The following is a 25160-nucleotide window of genomic DNA, read 5'->3' as shown; positions in this document are numbered from 1 at the left end:
CAAACCCAATTCTTTGTTTCCTAAATACATATTCTTTCCTGCATCTTATTTGTCACTCTATGTAAAATTAATTGCACCACTGGTTTAAGCATGAAACTTTAGTATCAAATTTGATTCTTCTGTATTATCAAATCTTTTATGTTCAAGCAAGTAGCAAACCATGCTATGCATTCCTTAAAAATATATCCCAAATCCATCTGTTCACTCAGTCCATTCCTGCTGCTACTACCTGAATCTATGTCATCACTTTCAGCTATTATACTTTAGAAACTCCCTTAATTTCTTTCCCTTCTTCTACTCGTGTTACCACACAGTAGTACAATCAATAAGATATTCCACTCTCCTGGAGTCTTCCCTAGATTTCAGAGTAACAGTTGAACATTTTGCCATATCTTATAAAGCCCTGAATTGTGTTACCCTTGTTTACTTTCCCAAATTGAATTACATTTCCTTAGAATGCTCCAAGTCCCAGGCTTATTACATTATAATCAGATAATGTTTCCTGTTGAGTGCTTACTTTAAGGAATCTATTTTGTATTCCCCTACTGAGCTTAGAAGGTGTTTAGTATATGGAAGTATTGCATCAGTACTTGTGAGTAGTACATAATTCCTTTTATCCATACATTTTCATAATTATTTGGTCAATAATTTTAGACTTCAATTTCTAGAATGTGTTTTTTACACATATGAATGTTTGACCTTTTTGCATACCTATTTATCACTGTTGGAGGCCCTTTAATTTGTAGTGTACTACTGACTCTGGGAAACTCCTCAATTATGGCATGTTTTTAACATAACAAAATAAAGTTGCACATGATAACATGATCTTATACTAAAAGCATACATGCCTTCTGCTCAAGAACCAAAAACTTCTTAGTTGTTCATTAAACTGTCCCTGACAGGGTCTCCACAGTATAACTGAACGAGTATTGGTTTTGTCTTGAGGACCTTAAAAATAGTTTTTGCTCAATCATAGATCTTTGCTTTTTTTCAAAAACTTTGGGGACCATTACATCTCCTAACTCACAAAGAACTGTACAAGCAGAGATATTTTATTTCTATTGAACTTCTGTCATATCCAGTTGAGGAGGTTAACAGACACATCAAATGGTGAATACTACATTTCAGAGACTCATTCCAGAAAAGATTCACTCCAGGTTATCATCTGGGGATTTATATATATTTTTTCCAAGTAAAGTTTCTATATCTTTTGGCTGATATATATTAAACAGAGAATTTCATACACTAAAGAGTTCAATATTTAAAAAATTCCAAATAATGTAGCAGGTACAGTTATTTGCATAGAAAGCCTATAAGAATCTTAATTTTTATTGAAAACTAATAGAAATAAGCATTTTAAGTATCTCAATGAGCTATCCAAGAGAATAAAAACATGGATGAAATTCCTTATGTTATGTATCCAAGCATTTGTCTGTTCATTATAAAAAAATTAATATAATCTAAGTAAAGCATTCTTTAAAAAATTGCTCCTAAAATATAATTTACCCATTTGTAATTGCAAACACTGTGGAATCTTAATAAATTAATTTGCTTGACTTGATCTTAAGTGATTTAATGTCAATATGCAAAAAAAGAGGTGCAAAAATATACATTACATAATTCAAACTGTTACAATCAAAATTGAAAATAAAGCCAATTACTCTTTTTAAAAGAAGCATAGAAATTAAATTTGAGGGAAATTTTCAGTGAGTCATTATGGTTTCAACATTTTCTGCAAATATTTTAAACAAATGGAATTAAGGCTTAGTACCATTCAAATTAAAACCAGGTGTATGAATTTTCAAAAGGTTTTACTTTTCTTAATACTCAATACTTTCTGACTCTTTAAATTTTCATGTTTCCTTAAATCAGTGCTTGTTTTATCTACCAGAAATGAAAATATAAACAAGGCATGGCATTTCAATGAAAATAAAATAATGGGTGATGAGAGAATATCCTTCCCATATTTTTGCAGGCATCTCTATAAACAATATTTCACCCTTTCTCCCTAACTACTTATGGTGTCTGTGCTACAAACCTGCATCAAATCTAAGGTCATCGTTTCAATGAATTTTATGATGAAATCCTGAGCAGTGTATTGATCACATTAGTTCTGATGATAAAATGGCTAAACAGATTTGTTCCTATCACCTTGATGTCTGGTTCAACAGAAACGGATCAAATCTGAGGACCTAATACAGTAATTAGTGCACTGAGGAGAGAAAGAAGACGAGAAAGAGTGAGGAAAGAGACAGAAAGGGAGAGAGAGAGCGAGAGGAGATTTAATGAATCTATAGCTTTTTGGCTCCCTTATTTTAGATATACAGCATCCTGCTCTTCTAAATGTACTTATGAAAGTTCTTTTTTTAATTCTGGGATTTCCTGTGTCCCCCAATTTTCTATACTTGTTCTTTAAAAGAACTAGTACATTTCTGTTCCTGTTATCCTTTGCAGAGGTGTGAATAGATGGCTAATTAGATTCGGATATATTTCCAAGCCACTGTCCCTCTGAAAAGAAGTAAAGACCACTAAGTCTTTGTAAACTATGAATGTGGACATCTTTTTCTCTGTCTGCTGTAAGGATCATGAGAAATGGAGAAGACAGATAATGTTGAAGACCATTAGGATCACCTACCCAGGTGATGCCAGGAGAAATAAAGCCCTTCTGGGGCTGACCAGGAGAAGAATAATGAGACAATTCAGTGAAAGCATCCTGGAGGTTAGGAAGAGCATATTATCGGATATCTGCCATAAAACCAAGGTGTGATAAATATGCGTCAAATGAGATATTTTCCTTTGGCCAAAAAAGATCACTGCACACTAAATAGGAAAATATAATCCAGACAGGTAAAAAACCTAAGTATAAACAGTAAGTTTTTTAGGATGAACGCAGGATAACTTAATTATTAAATTGCAGCAAAATAATGAAACAAACAAAAGATTTAAAAAACAAAATAATGAAACAAGATGCTAACAACCCAAACTACCATAAAATAAAATAGTGATAGATTTAAAACATAAAATAAATGTTTTTAAAAATTTGCATTAAAAAACATTACCAGGGTTAATGGAGGTGCGAGGGTAGTTCAGTGGCAGAATGCTTGCCTGCCATGAGGAGACCCAGGTTCAATTCCCAGCTTGTGCACTGCATCAAAGCAAAGGAAAAACAAAACACAAAGAAACAACAAAAATTCAACAAGTGGCGCTGCAAGTAAGTGGATGCTCATATGGAAAAAGAATGAAATGTGACCCCATCGTACAGCATACAAAAAAAAAATACCAGGATTAAAAGATAAGTGAGAGAGTATAAAATCTATTTGCAAGCATTTGATCACTAAGGATTAGTCTTACTTTCCACAATTTAGAAATATTTTTTTTTAATCCATAAGTAAAGTTAAGTAGTATAATAAAGGAAAATGAGAGGAACAGTTAATTCAAAGAAAAATAAGTGACTTTAGTTTCCCACATGCTAAAACAAAGGCCATGCAATGGGTTAGTTTAGGCAATAGAAATGTATGGGCTCACAGTTTTGAGGACAGAAGTCTAAAATTGAGCCATCATTGAGGTAACGCTTTATCCAGGCAGACCAGGGCAGGTTGTGGTGTGAGGCTTTCCTGTCCCAGGGTAGTGTCCATGGCTATATCCTCTCTGGATTTTGTTGACTTCCAGCTTCTGGCTGCTCCTGGTGGAGTCTTCCTCCATCTGACTTTGGCTCTGTTTATGAAGGGCTCCAGTAATTCCGATGAAAACCAACCGATTCAGTTGGGCCACACCTCAACTGAAGCAAGCTCTTAAAGAGACCTTATTGATAATGTGTCCACACCCACCAGAATGGAGAGCATCTACACTGGAGTACACAGTTTGATCCACTAAGAAATGTAAATAAACCAGTAGACGTAGGAGAGCATGTTCAGTCTCAACTGAAATAGATTGAACAGTAATTAAGGAACAAAGATCTATGTATAATATATACATGTAATTTTTTTACAACTTTGGCTGGTTCAAATTCAAATGTACATGTTTAAATGAGGTGTTCGATTTTATTTTAGTTTCAAAAAGGAAATGACATCAGCTTATTGCCACCCACAGCATTTTTAGCCATAATTTGTGTATTACTATCACATTATCCAGTATAATATCCAATACATGTATGTCCACTGACCAGTAATTTTAAATCTGGAGATATAACACTAGTATTGATGATGGTGGCTGGTATTTTTTTTTTTTTTTGAAAATCTGTTTTAATGAGAGACACTGGGAAACCACATAAACAACCATCCAAAGGGGAGAAGTAAAATATATATCACATTAGGGAGTGGAATGATGTAAGACAAACAGGCAGACACAAATATATAGAACAATTAGAAATAAACAAACAAAATTTACAGGCATCATTGTAGATAATTATAAAAGCCATAGAGTCAATAGAGGAAGATATAAAATAATTTATTTACTAAGCCAAAAATGATCAATTTGGCATTTACTTCCAAAAATAGATCAATTGCTTATTGATATCAGTGACATATGTTCAGTGTATAATAATAATGTATAAATAAATACATTTAATGCATAAAAACTAGACAGCTAGGCTATGTTATCAATTTAATGTTTATAATTACCTCTTGAGAGAGAGAGAAGGAATGGAAGGTATAGTTGGGACACTGAATCTATAAAATTTTAATTAAAAACATTAATTTAAACATGAAACATGTTTACATACATAATATCTGCCTTAGCATCACTGAAGTATTTTTAAAAACATTTCCCTAACCTTTTCTGTCATTTCAAATACAGTTTGGTTATTATTTTAACTAACAATTAAATCAGTTCACTTACCATGCTGCTATTCCTGAAAAATTTCACTGAATTCCTGGATGGTTAGTGAGAAGGTAGAAAGATATCTTACATACTTGTGCACCTATTTATTCTCAGCTTGCCCGGAGGCCAACTGTATAGTACAGGTGATCTCTCATAATATCCTGGATGTGTCAAAGAAAAAAAAGAGTTTTTAGCAATAAACTAATGTGCAATGTCAGCATGTTGATGTTATCTGGGTCACTGCTTTCCATCAACACTTGTTTATGTTACAGTAACTGCATATTTCTTCCACAATCATTGGTTCCTGAACTTTGCTAATCGTAAGCATTTAGAAAAAGCCTGGGGATGGGAGATCCAACTTCCAGAATGTATCTCATTTACCCTCAAACTAAAAGTGACTGAATTAAATGACTGAACTCTGAGAGCCTTACTTCCACCAGGATCATTTTTTCCATGCCATTCCTTACTGGGTAGAGCATATCACATAGCCCAGATTATGCAGATGCATTTTGAAAGAACTCATTTGCCCTGTGCAACCTATTTTGATTGATAGCAAGAATTAGATTTTTATACTCCTGCAGAATTTATAATGGCCTATAATATTTTGAAATCAATTGGTATTTATGCTTCAATTTCACCCTAATGATGAAATCGAATATGCCTTGGTATACTATATTTGGAGAAAACTCAAGGTTTTTACCAATTCTGTGCCAATGCTAAGAGATTAATATGTGGGACTACTGTAACCAGTTACTATATGTCTAGAATTTCCTCTTCACCTTTTCTTAGTTTCTGGGAGACTTGAGTATGATGCAGTCTACCATTCACCATTGGGTTTTTCCTCCTATAGCTTCATGAGGAAATATTTATATATTCAAAGATTTAAGTTTCAAATCATTAGCTCATGATTTATTAATATACGACTTGAAATATGTTGACATCATAAAGTAAAAAACTTCAAAAATTTTTGAATAGCCCCTTAAGTAGAACAAGTATTAGATAAATTTTATGTAGATTAAAAAAAGACCATTTATTCTTACATTGGACCTCCACCCAATAGTACATAACAAGCAAACGGGAAACTGGACTAAGATTTTGATAAGATTATCAAAACCAGGATACAAAGATTTCCTAGCCATGTGACTGAGAAAATTTCTTAACTTCTCTGCACCTCAGTATTTTTGTTTATAGGACGGGGATTTTTTAAGGATTTAATCAGTTAATATACAGTAAATGTTCATAACAGTGGCTGGTACACATTAAATGCTAAGTAAAAGTGAAATTATCATTGTCATCAGCATGATGTCTTAGAGTTTTCATGACATGCTCTGACTAAACAACAATAACTAGCAGTCACATGTATATCAGATAAGTACAGTTCTATTATGTAGTTGCATAATCAGTACACTAGAAACCTGTTACTGCCTATCTTCTTAGCACCAACAGGATAATTTAAAACATCATGCATTTATTATCTCATGTTTTCTGTGGGTCAAGAATCCTGGCACAGCTTACCTGGCTCCTCTGTTTCAGGGTCTCACAAAGTTGCCATCGAGGTGTTGGAGAGAGCTGCGTTCCTTTCTGAGGCTTGACTGGGGAAGGATCCACTTCCAAAAGCATGTGGCTGTTGACAGAATCTTGTTCCTTCTGGGCTATTGAAATGAGGGCTTCAGTTTCTTACTGAATGTCAGCCCGAAACTGTCCTTGGCTCCTTCTATCTGGCCTTCTCCATATCTAGCTCACAATGTGGCGGTGTGCTTCTTCACAGCCAGCAAGAGAGAGAGGGAATCTCCTAGCAGGATGGGTTCTAATCTTACATACAGCCATTGGGTTCATGTGATCATGTGCATTACCTTAGCTGAATGATGTTTGTTAGGAGGAGGTCACAGCTCCCACCTACACTTAGGGGAGCATCTCACACAGGGCATGAATACTAGGAGTCAAGACTCCTCCAGTCTGTCCTTCACAGTCTGTTCCCCCAATAATTCGTATCCTTCCCCATGCAAAATGCACTCATTCCCCCTCAATTTCCCCAGAAGCATCATCTCAAAGCCCAGAAACCCATCGTCTGCGTCAGGTCCAGATAGGGCTGAGACTCCTTGAGTGTAGTTCCTCTTAGTCTGTCAACCTGTTAAATTAACTCAACAAGTAATCTGGACCCCACACACTCACATACAATGATGACACAGACATAAAATAAGAGCTATAGATATTCCCATTCAAATATGGAGAAAATAAAGGTAAGAAGAAACAGCTGGCCCATCGATGCTCTGAAATAAAGTTGGGTAAATGTCAGGAGTTACTTGAGTAGGTTTCAAGGCCTGGGAATATTTTGTGGTTGCTCTTGGTTCTACACTCTGTGTCATCCTTCCATTTTTCATGATTGTTAGCAAGAATTTTTAGCTGAGTAATTTTATCAGTCTGTTTCCAGAGAAGAATAATGGACACCTGGCAATAGCCTTTCATTTTGCATTGCTTCTGGCATTTTTCAGTCCAATCTGGCAATGTTTCAGCTAAAATATCCTTCTCAAATATTTTGTAGTCTCCTGTGAATTTCTCAGGGGTTGATTACATTACACAAAAGCTACACCCCTTGATTATTTTTTCTTTATATGCAGTATGACTGGGGTCACATATTCTTTTTCCATGTGAGTATCCTGTCATTGCAGCACCGTTTGTTGATTTGTTTGTTTGTTTGTTTGCCTTTGTTTGTTTGTTTTTTGGAAAGTGCATGGGCCAGAAATCGAACCCGAGTCTCCTACACCCATTGATCCTTTTAAGATCAGCTATTCTCTACCTTAGACTTCTGCTGGCCTGGCTGAGGGACACGCACTTAAGCTTCCTAGACTCCCTCTGGTTTGACTGATAAAATCTGTTAGGTGCATCCTTAATCTCTTGAAAGGCTACTTTTTATTACTGAATATTATTCTGATCTTCCCATTATTGCGAAATTCTAACAAAAGTTTCTACAGTCACACTAATGGATTTTTCTCTTGAACTTACTTTCTCCAATACGTTTGGAAGCTGTTTCTGAGTTTTAGCAAATTTTCCCATCTTGGGAGGTTTGAAAATTTCCCAAATCATCAAGTCCCTGGTTTCTTTTTGTTTAACAGTACTTCTTTCAATTCTCTCTTTCCTCTCACATTTTACTACAAGCAACTAGAAGAAACCAGGCTGCACGTTTAACCCTTTGTTTAGAAATCTTCGCTAGTTGACAAAGTTCTGATTTCCACATAGATGTGGGAGACTATTTTTCTAATATTCTTTGTAGCACATAGAAAAGATGTCTCTTCCTTTTATTTCTAATGACTTGTTTCTCACTTCATTTTGAGCTTTCACCAGCACATCCTCAAAGTCTACATTTCTACTAACAGTCTATTAATAGCAATTCAAGTTTATCATGATTCTGAAATTCTTCAAGCCTCTGACCATTGCCTACTTTCAAAAATCCCCACACTCACTATCCTGTCTTTTATTATCACATATGATGTGACTAATTTCCAGAAATATAATACAGATGCATATAAAAGTCAGAAAGCCTTGTAAAATGTTCCCTAGATTTGCAAGTGTCACAAAGTTGGGATAAGGAAGGAACACTTTCTAGGAAAACCATTGCTGTATTGCCTTATTATTTCATGAGCTCATGACTTCCATGTATATAAAATAAAGCCCTGCAGATTGTTTCAATTATCTAGGATTAATTCCATGTTTTCAAATAATAAAAACCAAAAAAAAAAAAAAAAAGAAGGGATTAGACCCAATGCAGTAGAGTTTCATTCGTAGATAATGACAAAACAGAATATTTTAAGTGTTATGTACAACAAGCCCCTTTCTACCTTAAAATCTGAGATGGAAATTCTGGTTAATCCTATCAGGAGAGTAATAGGGTCAAAAGCAAATGCTAGGACTCTGGTTTCCAAAAATAAAAAAGATGTATTAATCTCTTTATATTAAAATGAGTACATATTTTTAAAGCAATTGAAGTGGAGTCAGTAAAATAAATGAGAATAATATATAGCTAATTATAAATAGAAATATCCAAAGGAAAAATATGGGGACATTATAGCATGTATTTGTTAGTGTTTTCAATGAAATACAAGTAGGGCTCTAGGGACTAGGAGATAAAAACTGAAATTATGACAACCTGGACTGCAGGCTGAAAGAAATTAGATACAGATTTTTAAAATAGATTTTAATAAAACAAGAAATAAAACAAAAAAATGTAATGTAATTCTAAATGAAAGGCAGAAAAGTGCAAAATAGATACTGAATACATTTAAATCATTATTTTAAAGAAACTAGTAAATTACACAAATTAAAGAAAAATAAACAGATATAATGAGATGATAATATTACAAGAAAGTAAAAATCTGTAACGAATGAAGCATAGAGAATAGTTAGGAAATCTTCCTAAGCTTTCTAAAGTATCACTTTCATTTTCAAATTTTAAATTTTATTTCACTTGAAGGTAGACATAACACTGCATTTCAAAAACATTATGAAATAAATAGACTAACAGATGTATATTAGGGAATATTTTAAAAGATTCTGCATAAAGACAAGAAATTGTGCAAATTTTCTTGTAGAACCAAGCAGATGACTAAATAAAGAAAAATCAGATTGGTGTCAAACTTCTCTTCCATTACATAGAAGTCTGACATTAATGAAGCAATATCTTCAGACTTTTCAAATTTAATAACCAGTGAGTCAAATGGTCTAGAGACATCTAGGAAGAGGTTCATGTATGTGAACACAGAAAATAATTGAACCATGTGCTGTCAGAAATTATTAACTCAAAATTCCCTGCCTTTTCAAACAGAAATAAAAAAGGCAATGATCAAAGATTTTCTAATTTGGAATGTACAGTAAACACCATGGGTCTTGAAAACTAATAAATACTGAAGAATAACATCAAATAAACCATTATATGTAACAAAATATAAGGCAAAGTGAAAGATGCAAGACTTAGGTTAGGAAGATTACAAATGTGATAAAAATTCAATATATAAGGTAAATAATTTGGGGTGTTTGTATGTTTTAATGTGTTTGACAAAGACCTGTAAGTAAGGAGTAAATACAAATAATTTAGGTTATTAATTTGTCTACAGAACTTTGTTTTATGAAGCTTAAAAATAAACAACCAGAAAAATAAAAATTTTGACAAAATGCTTTCCAAATTACAGGAAACTACTAAATATAAGGCAGTAGAAACATTATAAGAAAAGAGAACAGAGAAATAGCACAAACGAAAGTTTAAAAATTTGAAGGAAAAAAGTATAATGGCCAAAATCCAAACTCATAGGATAATAAAATGTAAATGAGTGAAATTGAAATAAAATGAATAGAAAATTTGTTAACACTAATAAAAGAGGAGTGAAGCGGTCCTTTGAATCCCAGCAGATAATGATAAACGCTGACAAAAACTGCCCATCACCATGGACATGACTCGGAAACTACTGTTTTACAAAGTTTTTACTCTCATTCATGGAAATATGTTTGCCTGCCAAGGAGCTTTTTAAAAATATATATATTTTCCCCTCCTCTCCCTAAAATTTAATCCTTCAGACCGCAAGACCAGGAATGACCTGGTTGATTGGTTAGTTTATGACTTCCAGATGCTGCAATTTAATCACTTTACCAACTGGCACTCAGACTCCTGATAAAGATAAGATGGGTGCATTTTGTTTTTCTTCTTAGACTCTTCTCAAACAAATTTTCCTAGATTGGTTGTGAGCACAGGGCCTGTCATACATATATATGAGTTTCATTCTCACTGAAGCAGTACTATCAGCATAATTTACAATTTGACCTTTCACATCAATTTTTCACCATAGAACTACAGTTCATTGTCACAAAGATACATACAGATAAGCATGAAGTCAAAATAAAATTGGAAAGCCTCCTCCTTGCACTTATTTTTTTTTGTTATCCATTGGTTTGTAAGTTTTGTTGCAATGTATGCTTCAATTCTGAGTGCAATTCCAACCAAATAGAAATCTTTATAAAGTGCAGTAAGATGATTCTCAGGCTTCTGAATAAATCATATATTTCAAATGTATTATAAGTTAAGCTTTAGCTTCCAAATATACAATTTCTTATTTCAACAATAAAATAAAAATTTCAGAATTTGAAACACTGGTAAGATATTTAGCTGCGACATATTCCTACTCAATGTTTCCTCACTGAGTCAAACTAACTCATACTTATTACCATGAAAATAAAGCAGGGTATTTAAAATAAAAATTAGTCCTTTCACATTAACTCTAACTTGTAAGTCTAAAATTGAAAAAAGGAAAGTGTGTTAAAAACGGAATCCACAGTAGTAACAGGTTAAGACTATCACAAAATATTACAGCAAAAATCTATTTTCATAATACACATGGGATACAGTTTCTCTCCATGGAAATTGAAACATGCACATCAAAATCAATATAAGAACAATGATACCAGTTTTTTTTTCCTTGAAAAGTAAATTTGCAAAATATAGACCTCATATTTACTGAATGGTTATCTAGGTAAATACAAATTACAACAATGACACTTCGAAGTTTTAATCTTCAGATAGAGCCCAGACATTGGAGGTTGACCAAATTCTTCTCTGAAGACCAAAATGACATCTTACGTGAAAGCTTGTCCATGTTTTAATGTATACCTAATTAAAAGAGGTGCTTGTTCATTCAAGAAAACTTGATTGATTGCATTGCTCTAAACCATATACCTAGATGTTGAAAAATCAAAGATAAGTAAAGCCTTCAATCTAGTGAGAAAGTCAAATATTGAAATCAGTGCAAAACTGTATGACAGACTACATAGAAGGAGTATTAAAAATAAAATGGTAACAAGAGTGGAAGTAAAACTCCAGGTAAGAAGATAAGAAAGTAATTTGTGGGAAAAGAAACGCTGCAGGCCAATTGCCAAGGATACCAGTGTTTGAATTTGTTAAGGATGAGGTGGTGAACAAGATGCTGGAGTGCCTTCCAAAGGAAAGGAGTACCTTATACAAATATAAACAAGTGTATAAACAAAAGTCTAGAAAAGCACTTGTCTTCCTCAAGCTTAATGGTATCTTCTCTGTGGATGTGAGACACTCCTGATACATTTCCTGGCCTCTCCTGCTAAGGCAGTTTGGGGATGATTAACTTGGGTAGACCAGGTTCAGATACTTCCATTTTGTCCTCAGGAAAGAGCTCCTAGTAGGGGCTGGAATTTTTTCCTTTAATCGGCCCTGTTCTAAGTATTACTTGAACAGACTCTCCAACGTGGGAAAATCTGCCCCAGTCCTGAGTAAACTATAATGGATGAAAGTCTAGTTATAAGGTCCTATTAGCACATCCATTGTGCTTTCACACTAAAACTATACATTCTTCAAATTTGAAAATTTGATTGTTTTAATCTATATATCTTATTTCTCATTCTGTTCATAAGACCAGTGAGGGTGCTTGTGCCTTGGTTGTCATCAGAGAACACATCATTTGGTGCATTGACATGGAATTAACTCTCCAGCCTGTTGGAAAAGGTTACCATGCTCACTCTGAGCCATAAAACAAGAAAGAGTTTGTAGAACAGATGACCATATATGGAGGCTTTTATCAGGGTCAGCATTTGTGTACCTTGAGATTGATGTGCTCTCAGGTGTTTAGACCTTAGTGGTTTGTAGAGGTTGCTGCTTAGTCATGCAGTGATGTCACCTTGTCAAAACTCAACCTCATAAGATATGTTAAGCCTTATGGCTCACATTATTCAGACTTCTCTGAAATGCCACAGACTATGACACCTTTGATCAAAAACACATGGCTTTTAATTGATGCTGTCCTACAGGCATCAGTAGTAGGGACTTGTGTGTACCTACCTAGAGGTGCTGGCTATGACTCTGTTTGTGACCCAATTTCATGCTGCTTTGCTTGCACATAAATTACTTGGGCTCACATTTTGCTTTGAAGTCATTTTCTGGTTACCATGGCAACCTTATAGCAAGGCTATAAACTGATACTTAGAAGATATTTAGTTTTAGGCATTTCACTTGTTCATCATGTTTGATCCTTTCATTTCTCCCTCCACCAAACCATCCTCTTCTTTTTGACCTCCAATCCTCCATCAGTTTCACCCATAGTACATTGTTTTCCCTGCTATCTCATAATCTACACTTGCACATTTCTCCATTATCTACCAGAGGGAGATGTTTTCCAAATATAAGGAGAAGGATTGGGAGGCAGTGGTTAGTGGCAAGTGGTTGACATCCAGTTTTTACTATTTCCAAAGTGTCCCCTCTCTCAAGAACACGTCTTTCTGGACAAGTCAAAAGTCAAAATGGAATGAATCAATGATTCCCAATATAGTGATGGCCCGAATGGACCAATTAAAATAAAGTGAGAACCAAACTAGTTTTCTAATATGGTAATTAATCATAATTGACATGGTGTTTATTAAAAACAAACAAATACTCTGCCATTTACGATCACATTCATTATGAGAAGAAGTGTGGTTAAGATATCAGTCTAGGAGCCAAATTTCAGGTTTATTTCCTGACTCCAGAGCTTACTAGATGTGCAGCTTAGGAAAGCACTTAATCATTTCAGCTTCAAGTTTCCTTACATGCAAAAATCATGATATTGATATCAATAGTAACTTCTTGGTTGTTTGGAGGGTTAAACATATTAATCACATGAAACTATTAAGAATTTGTCTGGCATATTGAAATTGATTGAATAGTACTAAATATTATTTCCTAAAAGAAAGGGCATCTAAATTCCGTGAAAGAAGAGGACAAAATCTCAGAGAAAGATAGGTTTTCAAAACTGACAATATAAGAAGTTATAATTATGTTAATTAACCAATTGTTGATTTTTTTTTCAGTTCATTGCGAGTTAATTGGCATTTTGCTGCAGCCAGCATTTGGGAAAAGGTACTAAAAGCAAAAGATACAAACTTAAGAAACGCATTGAAAAACAAATAAATTGAGGATGTTTTCATTTTAATGTGGTGACTACTACTTGCATGAGATGCTAGCCGGCATCTTCTCCATTTCCTCTAGCTTGCAAGAAGTAGTGAGAGTGACCACTGCACTGTGTTGCTTAAAATATAAATAAGTTAATGAATTATTGTTCATTAATGATTTAATTTCCTATAACTTTTAAAACACTTGAAATACATTCCTTCAGATATTTCAAAGTATATTCTATTTTGTTCCATAATGGGAAAATGAATTTGGATAAATGAAAATATATTTACACAAATACGTACATGTACAAATACATGTACATAATTGTGCATATATACATGCATATATGAAGAAACATACTTAAACATGTGTGTATACATACCACTAGCTTCAATTACGTTATCATTGTACTTAAACTGTAGTATTGGGAATTATATATATTTGAGCACTAAAAATAATATTTCCAATTGATTTGCCTTTCTCATTTAAAAAATTATATTGACATTTAGAGAGAGTCACACTTTGACCCGTGATTTTCCTATTTTGTTATTTTTCTGCTCAGTCATTAATTTGTGTACTTATCTTTCATATGTATCCTAAATTATTTGGGCTTTTTTTTCTATGTTTTTTCTGCATAATAAAAAAATTATTACTAACATTACTAACAATCATTATTGACTATTATAAGTAATTATTTATGATTAATACTTAGGCTAGTATCTGTTAATTATAATAATTATTAAGCAACATGACAATGATAATAATACATACATACACGTATGTACATAATTAATTTGATTTTATTCACTATATTTTGTGTGCTGTTATGTCTCCCAGAAAAGCCATATCCTTCTAATCCAATCTTGTGGGGGCAGAACTATTGTGGATGAGACCTTGTGATTAGGTTGTGTCTTTGGAGATGTGACCTACCCTATTGTGGGTAGGACCTCTGGATTAGGTTGCGTTCATGGAGATGGACTACTCAAGGTGGGTCTTAATCCTTTTACTGGAGTCCTCTATAAAGTGAATCAAAGACAGAAGACAAACAATGAGCTGGCCCAGAAAGCAGAGAGGTAAAACTGATACATAGACATCTGGAGATACAGAAGAAATCAAGAGAACCCTTGAACCCAAAGCCAGGAAACAAGGACAGCAGGCATCACCAAGAGCCTTCCCATGTGATAAAGAAACTCCAGATGTGATCAGCCTTTTCCTGAGAGAAGCAGGTGCCTTAATTTGGAAATTTTCATAGCCTTAGAATTATAATTGTAACTTAATAAGTTGCAAAGCCCCCTTATACCAAATTCAACCAAATTTCTAGTATATTTACAGCATTAGCAAATCTAAACATACATTTAAAACTATGTATTTTTTCTTATTAGGACAAGAATTAGCTGCTTCCAATATAGTTGGATAACTTGTATTTTTATATTATTCAATTGGAAATACTGATTTTCCACTGTGATTTCCTTTATAACATGTGAATTACATAGTGGTACATTTTTTCATTTACAAACATTTGGAAATTTTTAGGTTATCTTTCCATTATAATGTATTTATAGTTTAATTCCATTAATAGCAGAGAATATATTTTGAGTATTCCAATCCTTTGAAACATTTTGAAATTTCACTTACAGTCCAGCTTTATAAATTTTGGAAATGTTCTACATGAAAGTGAGTTGTTGATACATAGTTTAAAAGTGTCAAGTTTATGTAAGCCCAATTTGTTGGTATTGTTAGAGTAAGTATTGACTATTTTTATTTTCTGCCTCTCAGTTATTAAAAAAGTTAAATATATGATATTATTTAAAATGTTCTCTATTTCTCTATGTATTTGTCAGTTACTGCTTTATACATTTTGAGGCTAGAGTGTTAGGTGATAATGAAATAAGGAATGTTATATAATCTCAATGAATTTAACCATTAATAGTTTCCATAATTGTGATGGTTAATTTCATGTATCAAATTGGCAAGGTTACTGTGACCAGTTCTTTGATCAAACACTGAATTGTTACTATGAAAGTATTTTGTAAATGAATTTAAAACTTACTCTATTGACTACATCTATGTTTGATTACATCTACAATCAATAAACGAGATTGCCTTCACTAAAGACAGCAAGCTCCTCATCCAGTCACTTGGAGATTTAAAGCCAGAATCGAGTATTGCAGCAACCAGAAGTTTCTAGCTCCATCTCAGCCAATCAACTTCACCTTCATAGAGTTTTTAAATTGTGGCCTGCCCTGTGGAGTTTGGATTTGCCAATTCCTAAGTTCACTCAAGAATATTACTAGCTAATATTCATTTACATTAATCCACATACTTACACTGGAAATATTTTTATCCTTTGTTCTCTCCACAGTTCCATTTGAATTAATATATCTTCTACCTAAAAAACTTTGTTTAGTGATTTCCTTAGTGTGAATTTGTTTGCAATTGAATCTTACAGCTTTTCTTTTTATTAATACAACTTTATTTTTCCTAAATTTTGAAGATATCTTAGCTGGGAATAAAATTGAAGGTTGGCAATATTTATCTTTCAGCATTTTAAATATGTTATTCCATTGTGTTCTTGATTTTGTCATCCTTGTTGAGAATTTGTCAATCTTATTGATCATTTCAATATGATCTGAATTGTGTTTCTGCCTTTAAAGAAATATTTTTTCAAAAAACCTAACTATGATTTGCCAAAGTTTATGTTGTGGTTGGGATGGAGGTGGTAGCTTTTAAACCTGCTTTTTGCTTATAGGTTCCTATCTTTCATCAGTTTTGGAAGATTATGAGCCAGTTTAAAAAATATACTGCTTGTATCCCCTTCTTCTTCTTCTTCTTCTTCTTTCTTCTCATTCAAATTTCATATAAGAATGTGAACCATGTCCCACATTTCTTTTTATGAATTCATGTTTCCTCTGATATAGTGTTTCTCTCTTCCTATACCTTACTTTATTTATTTATTTTTTTGCATGGCAGGCTCCAGGAATCAAACCCAGTCTCTGGCATGGCAGGTGAGAATTCTGCCACTGAGCCACCAGTGCAGCACCCCTATACCTCACATTTTGTAGTTTATTGTAAACTATAACATATATTCAAAGCAAAGAAAGAAAAAAGCAATAATTTTCAAAGCACACTTCAACAAATAGTTACAGAACAGATCCCAGTTTGTCATGAGCTACTATTCCACACTCAGATTTTTCCTTGTAGCTGCTCCCAAACACTGGAGGCTAGAAGGAATATTAATATATTGATTCAGCAGCCATACTCATTTGTCAAATCCCATTTTCTCTGTTATACCTCCTCATTCCTCCTTAATCCTTTCTCACAATCGATATCAATCTATAAGACTCTTTGGGCAATGCCTATTCTGACATTTTCAAGTTGAAAAAGGGTGTCCATACTAAAGGATAGGAGAATGAAATTAAATGATAATCTTGGAGAGGCTGGTCCCTTTGAGTTTCAGAATTTAACTGACCTAGGAAGCCTCTGGGAATTATATGTTCCAGGAAGGTAAACCTAGTGTATGAAACTTAAGTAGAGTCTCAGTTCAAGCTCTAGGTTTTCTTAAGAGTCAACAGGAGTGATGTTGTTTAGGGTTTAGTAAACCTTGGTAATTAGCACTTTATAACTGAAGCATGCATAAGAGTAGCCTCCAGAAGAGTCTCTTGACTATATTTCATCTCTCTTAGCCACTGATGCCTTACTTTAAGCTTCTCCCCATTGTTCAGAAGTGTAGTCAATTCCACAGTATAGCTTAATGTAAGACCTGGATACATCCCAGACTATAATGGATGGGAATTAAAATGTATTTCTAAAGTCCCTTGAGAGTCCAGAGGGGAAATATATACAATTATATATATATAACTATTGAACTTTCCCATCTGGGAAACTCCAGGTACCCTTTCAACCATTGATAACACCCAAGACAATACGCCAAGCCCTTGATTTTGAGACCTGCCCTTATGGAGTTTATTTTTATAGTGGAGAAGCTAAGACTACCTATAATGAGGCCTAAGAGTTGCTTCTAGGAAAATTCTTTTGTTACTCAGATGTGGCCTCTCTCTCTCTCTCCAAGCCCAACACTGCAAGGAAAATCATTACCCTACCCTCCAACATGAGACATGATATTCAGGAGTAAAAGTCTCCCTGACAACATGGGGCATGACTCCCCAGGATGAGTCTGACCCCAACACCATGGGTTGTATCTCACTTTTGAAATTTGATTAAATATAAGACATTATGTATGGAAAATTAAACAGACAATTTTTTGGTAGCCAATTTTAGAAATATCCTTACTCCAAGTGTTGTATTCTTCTCAACTTATCTCTGGAATGTTTAATAGAACCTCATTCCATTGACATTAATCATGAATTCAAATCTCTATCTCGACTGTCTTATGTAACTGATGAAAATCTACTTAGCTTTTAGAATCCTTTCTGCTGTTAACATTCAGTCTCTAGGAGCCTCACTTTATCAATCCACAAGAATGATTCAAGAGAAACTTATGCAGAGATTTTGAGGTTTACTTCCCTGTGGTTTATTTTTTTCCTAGTTACCTCAGTCTTTTTTAACCCCAGATACCTGGCAACCTAACACCCAAACTATTGTCTCCTCAGGCCAGTAAAATAAACATTAGCTGAGGGAAGCTACTTTCTGCTTCTCCTACCTTATACCTTCTGTTAATTGACAAATGTCCCAAGCAAAGAATCAGAATGCTAATATCAGGTTAACCACCATTTATTCCCTCTCTATGGAATTTTGACCTTTATTTATGTTTCCTTTTCAGTGCTTTCAAACAGTTGGTTTGTTTTTGCATCTTAGAGCTTTTGTAATCGTATTTAAGGAAAGTTAATCTGTTTCAAGCTACTCAAGAATAGGATCAAATAACCCAAAGCTTTCTTTTAGTTTTGTAATACGATTATATTCACATATTTTCAAAAATTTGTGTGTTAAAATATCCACATAGTTTAATATTTTTACATTAATACTAGAATATTGAAATTAGTTAGATGTACACTTATTTTACTCTTAGTGAATATATTTTAGGAACTATGTGTTTATATATTTATTTTATTTCGTTCAAACCTATCCATACATTTCCATAACGTTTAAATGCCATTATTTATCTTAATTTTCTTTGTAATAGCACAGATATCTCTAATTAGGAAAAATATCTGAAAAAAATTATCTGGTTCAATTTTCTCTTCTTGGTGCTGTGACACCGCTTTGTTTTGCAGGCCTTTTCCTTCAAAACTTTCCACCAACTTTTAAATTTGTGTTTCTTTTCTTAATATTTATATTTACTTGAGCTTGTTGCATCTATTTTTTTATCCTGTCTTTCATTTGCTCTTCTGCCATATTGGTTATATTTCTTCTTACTAATGTTTTGAGTAGTGTCGCATCTTCCGGTTTGTATCAATTGTAGATTATTTATCTTTGGTATCAAGACATCATATTAAAACCAACCAGAGCAAATCAGAAATGACACTTTTATCTAATTTATGCCTAAAATTTCCTCAATGAGTGTAAATTCATATGAAGTTACCAACTTAAATGTCACTACATTACCTAGAGGTAGTTTACCAAGATTTTGTCCCATTTCTAGCATATTTCAATGAGAAAAGAAGAGGTATTTAATTCTTATTTTCTGAGCATTTATTTTATTGTATTAAATGAATACAATAAATCCAAACTCATACCACTGCTAACATTTATCTTCTTTTACTTTTTATTTTGTTTGATCAGTAAAATATATCAAATTAATTCTGTATTTTTATTTTACTGAATACATGTCATAAAATATACTGCACATTTAGAGGTAATTTTTTAATAAAACTGTTGTATTTTATTCTGCAACATTCTTTGGTGAATCTATATTTTATTTATAGTGGACAACAATACAATTTTCCTATATTAAGTGATATTCTCCCATATCTGCTATGAATGATTTTTGTTGCAAACACACAAAAAAAGTGAAATAAATTATGATTTACTTATTTAATGTAATTATATACTGACAGGTAATGGCAGCTTTTGGCTCACAAGTTTAAAAATGATTGATGTAGACCCTTATTTATTTCTTCTTTCTCTCATGTTTCTTAAAATCTAGCTGTACTAACTTTCAACATGTCTACATTCAAAGCAGGAAGAAAATGAAAATTTAAACAAAAGTGACAACAGATTCACCAAATGTCTTGTTGTGTAAAACTACATTAAATGACCAATGATAGGAACAAGGGAGAGCAGGAAAATAATTATGTATACTGTATTTGAGGGTTGGAAATAGATGTCTAAAATACCTTTTTACATGGACTAGTATTCTATTTTGTTTTCATCCTTTGAGTACAAACAATTCAGTGAGTGGAGCATGTGTTTTGAGAAATACTGCACCTTATCAAAGTTGGTTGCAGGAAGAAAATAATTTTGGAACTTTTGAAAAAGAGAAGGCACAATTCCCGACTCAGTTGTCTGACAAGGGGCAGTTGTATTTATACTCAGGATAAAATATTCCAAAGAAAGCTACTGTTCAATAAAGCAGTAAAATTGCTTACTGTTATTTGAGGAATATGATATAGGATTCCAGATAAAATTATCATTCGCACTCTTGCAACTCAATCCAATAACTTTATTTTTGGTGGAATGTGTTTTACTATTTTTATAGATTCCTTCAAAATTTGCACACCGCTCAAATGTGTCTAAACCAAACAGTAATGCTTTAGTTTCCGGTTACAAAATTACAATAAAGAGGACAGTCACTTTCTTAATATCTAAGAGCAAGGCAGAGATAAAGCACAGATGCGTGTATGACATGTAGAGACATTTCCCAAGTAGAAACACACAAATAATTACCATTAAATAATTGTATCCAATGTATACTGAACTCTTTCATCTGTAAACATTATACAAACTAATGGAGAATACCATTTCTACAGTAATGATTCCAGAAGGAATGTATCCATTTCGAGTGTAGGGTTCCAGAAAAACATCTCATTTGTTAGTTTACCAGTTTTGTTCATTGTTTCCATATTTCTCAAAATATTTGTGATATCAAATAGTATTTTGGGGGCAGTTGTGATAGTTAGGTTCATTTACAAATTTGACCAGGTCATGATGCCCAGTCACCTGATCAAGAAAGTGCTTGCCTAACCATTACTGTGAGTACATTTTGTAGACTTAAATCACCAGTGAGGTGATTGCATCAATGGTTGAATACATCTACAATAAACTAAGGGGAGTATCTTCTGCATTGAGCTATATTTAATTCAATTATATGAAGGTTTTTAAGGAGGGGTGATCTTTGGAGTTTGAGCTCACATCTCTCTCATATTTTGTAGTTATTTCTCCAGTTCCAGAATGCATAATTGGAAGAGATGTACTGAGCAACTGGCAAAATCTTCTCATTGGTAACCTGACTTCTGGGATGAAGGTTATTATGGTAGTAAAGGCCAAGCAGAAGGCACTAGAACTGCTGTGTTAGTTTAGAAGCTGCTGGAATGTGATATAATAGAACTGGCATGGCTTTTTCAAAGGGAAATTTAATAAGTTACAAGTTTACAATTCTAAGCCTATAATATTGCCCAAATTAAGGTACCAACAAGAGGATACCTGCACTCAAGAAAGGCCAATGGGTCAGGAACACCTCTGTCAGCTGTGTAGTCACATGGCTGGCATCTGCTGATCCTTTGCTCCTGAGCTCTGTTACTTCCAGACTCTGTTCCTATGGGGGTTCCTCACTCTGCTTCTCCAGGGCTGGCTTTCATCTGTTGGCTTCCCTTGGCCCTGTCCAGGTTCTGGCTTGCATAATTTCTCATAGTGACATCTGTTTGGCTCCAAGTATCTCCAAACACCCTTGTCTCTGTTCTCTGAAGTAACTGTTCTCAAAGCATCTACATCTGCTCTCTCTGTTGACTGTGAGTCTTCCTTCATTACTGGCTCTCCCCAAAATGTTTCCTCTTCTAAAGTATTCAAGTAAACTAATCAAGACCCACATGGAATGAGTGGAGTCACATCTCCATCTAATCAGAGGTCACACCCACAACTGGGTGTGTCACTTCTCAGTGGTAATAATCTAATCCAAAGTTTCCAGTCTACATTATTGAATCAGAATTAAAAGAAACAGTTGCCTTCACAAGATTTAATCAGCATTAAAATATGGCCTTTCTGGGGTACACAATATTTTCAAACCAGCACAACTTCCCTACCTAGAAAAATAGAAAATCAGAAGCAATACTGGATTCCTGGAGGGATTGCACACTTGTGCTACTCTTAAGGACTTGAAAGATGCAAGGGTGGTGATTCCAATCACATCCCCATTCAACTCTCCTATTTGGCCTCTGCAGAAAATAGATGGGTCTTGGAGGATTTTTTTAAATAAACTAGGTGGTGACTCCAACCACAGCTGCTGTTCCAGATATGGTATCACTACTTGAGCAAATCAACACATTGCCTGTACCTAGTATGCAGCTACTGATCTGGCAAATGCTTTTTTTCTCAATAGCTGTTAGTAAAAAACACCAGAAAGAGTTTGCTTTAGCTAGCAAGGCCAGCAGTATACCTTTACTGGCCTATTTCAGGGGTATATCAGTTCTCCAGCCTTATGCCATAATCTTGGCACAGGAACATTGATTGTTTCTCCCTCCCACAAGACATCATACTGGTCCATTAAATTGATGATACCACGCTGATTGGGCCAAGTGAAAAAGAAGTAGTAATTACTCTATATTTATTGGTAAGGCATTCATGTTTCACAGGATGGGAAAAAAGCCCGAAAAACTATAGATGCCTTCCACTTCAGTGCAATTTCTAGGTGTCCAGGGATGTAGAGCATATAAGGATACCAATTCCAAGGTGAAGGATAAGCTGTCGTATTGATCCCCTCCTATGACCAATAAAGAGGCACAATGCCTAGTTGGCCTCTTTGGATTTTGGAGAGAATGTGTTCTTCATTTGGGTGTGCTACACTGGTCCATTTATCCAGCAAATGTTCTTGTTTTAAGGGGGGACTGGAGAAATAGGAGGCTCTGCAACAGGTCCAACCTGCTGTGCAAGCTTCCCTGCCACTTGGGCCATATGATCCAGCAGATCCAATAGTGCTGGAAGTATCAGTGGCAAATACGGATCCTGTCTGAAGATTTGGGTCAGCTCCTACAGGGAAATCACAATGCAGGCCCATTGAATTTTGGAGTAAATCCTTGCCACCCTCTGCAGATAGGTACTCACCTTTTGAGAAAAAGTTTGGGCTTGCTGCTGAGCCTTAGTAGAGCCTAAATGCTGAACCACGGCCACTAAGTTAACATAAGATCTGAGTTGCCTATGATTGTCTGACTTGTTAAGCAATAAAATTAGGCATGCACAGCAGTGCTTCATCATAAAATGGAAATAGTATATATGAGATAAGGTTTGAGTAGGTCCTTAAGGCACCAGTAAGTTACATGAAACAGTGCCCCAAATGCCAATGGCCATCTCTTCTGCAGCATTACCCTTCTCTTTCCCAGCCCAGAGCTATATGACCTCTTGGGAAGTTCCTGATAATCAGCTGACTAAGGAAGGGAAAACTGGGGCTGGGTTTACAGATGGTTATGCATGATATGCATGTACCACCCAACAGATGACAGCTGTAGCACTATAGCCCCTTTTCTGGACTATGATGGTTACATTTATGTGTCAATTCAACCAGGTCATGGTGCCCAGTTGTCTAATCAAGCAAGCACTAGTCTAATCATTACTGTGAAGATGTTTCACGAAATCAGTCGGTTTGTATGATTTTTGAATTGGAGTATACAAAGAGTAGATCTGGGTTCAGGACTAAATTTTTTTTTTGGATCAGGAAGAGAAAATTGAAACAAAACAGATAAGAACAGGGGGAAAAGGTAAATGAAAAAGGAAAAAACCAAAAGTATAGAATCACAAAGATCAGTAAATATTAGCGGCTTAAGGAAGTTATGTTTGAAATTTAAATTAAATAAGAATAAACACTACTGTGTTTTATTATATAAACTTAAAATTGTATGGGGTTTTATTATCATCTAACAAACTTATATTAGGAAAGCAGTAGAGAAATGAGTTTTCAGATAGGTGCAAAATGTTCTTAACAGTTTCTTGGCATATATATATCGCTTGCTCTATTTGGAAAATTTTACTATATTAGAAATAAATCATAAAATACCATGATATAAATATATTAAATCTAATTTTAGAATTATCCAATTGTGCAAAAGCATGGTTGAGTGTGCATATATATAGCACCTATAACCAGATCTTAATTTAAATGTGAAATATCTCAAATGAAGAAGAGACAAACCTAAAATCATTGATAAATTGTGTGAAAGTAAATGGAATATTATGAGAAAACGTCCTTCAGCTGTATAACCATTAGCTCTAAGGTTAAAACACATCAGTGCTCACACCAGCTTCCAGCTTTCCTTTCCTTATACTCAAATAACTTTGCTTTGTATTCTGTCCTGGAGGAAGAGGCATTCTTACAAAGCCCTTGTGTATTTCCTGTAGGAAAAGCAGTTGTCCTAAAAGGGCTAGTCTCACACCCAAATCCTCAAAATGCCTTGCACCACTGCAGCATTCAAAATGGATCTGGAATGGAATCTATAAGACGATGAAAGGACATCCATCACAGAATGACCTGGTTCCTGAGGATTCAGTGGTTTTGATCGTGGTCTACTTTATTCATGAATCACTACCGTCACCATGCCTTACGACCAACATCTTTTCAAAATCTTATGAAAATGTTTGGTGTATAAAGAAAATTCTACTGTGTCTAAAACTAAAGAGGGATAAGGGTGCTTTTTGTTTGATATAATGTGGAATGGGGCTTGCAAAGCAAGATACTTACTAATGACCCCTTAACAACGGGAATTAAAACAGCATTGTATATATAATTCCTCATCATTAAATTATAGATAATCACTTCCAGATGAGTTATCTCTTCCCTGAGATAAATTCAGAAGTGGAAAACTGACTCAGATTCATCACTTCCTCCAGAGTCACTTAACAGAAACTTTCTCATACCGTTTATATTTTCCTCAGTATGGAACATCTAGGATCTCTTTGCCCCTTTTTTATACACACTTACTCTTCAGAATTAAGTTTTCTAGGACAGGGTTCCATAATAGTTGCTAATGTTCTATTAACAGCATGCAAAGCATTCTCACATGTAACACCCACCCCACTTCCAACTATCAGCAAGATATTGACACAAAAACAGTAAAGCAACCAACCAACTAACAACAAAAACAAAAAAAATCACAAAGAAGGTCAATTTTATTCCATGCTATACAATAAAAAATAGATTTAGACATTTGAATGTAACAAAATGGATTCAAAATTTTTATTTTAAAAAATCTTCTTGTTTATTTTATCAGATGCTCCTAACTTTTGGTCTTCAAAGCATTTTTTT

This window comes from Tamandua tetradactyla, chromosome 9 (assembly GCF_023851605.1).
Source record: "Tamandua tetradactyla isolate mTamTet1 chromosome 9, mTamTet1.pri, whole genome shotgun sequence".
NCBI classification, from domain to species: Eukaryota; Metazoa; Chordata; class Mammalia; order Pilosa; family Myrmecophagidae; genus Tamandua; species Tamandua tetradactyla.
This window is presented reverse-complemented; position numbering follows the sequence as displayed.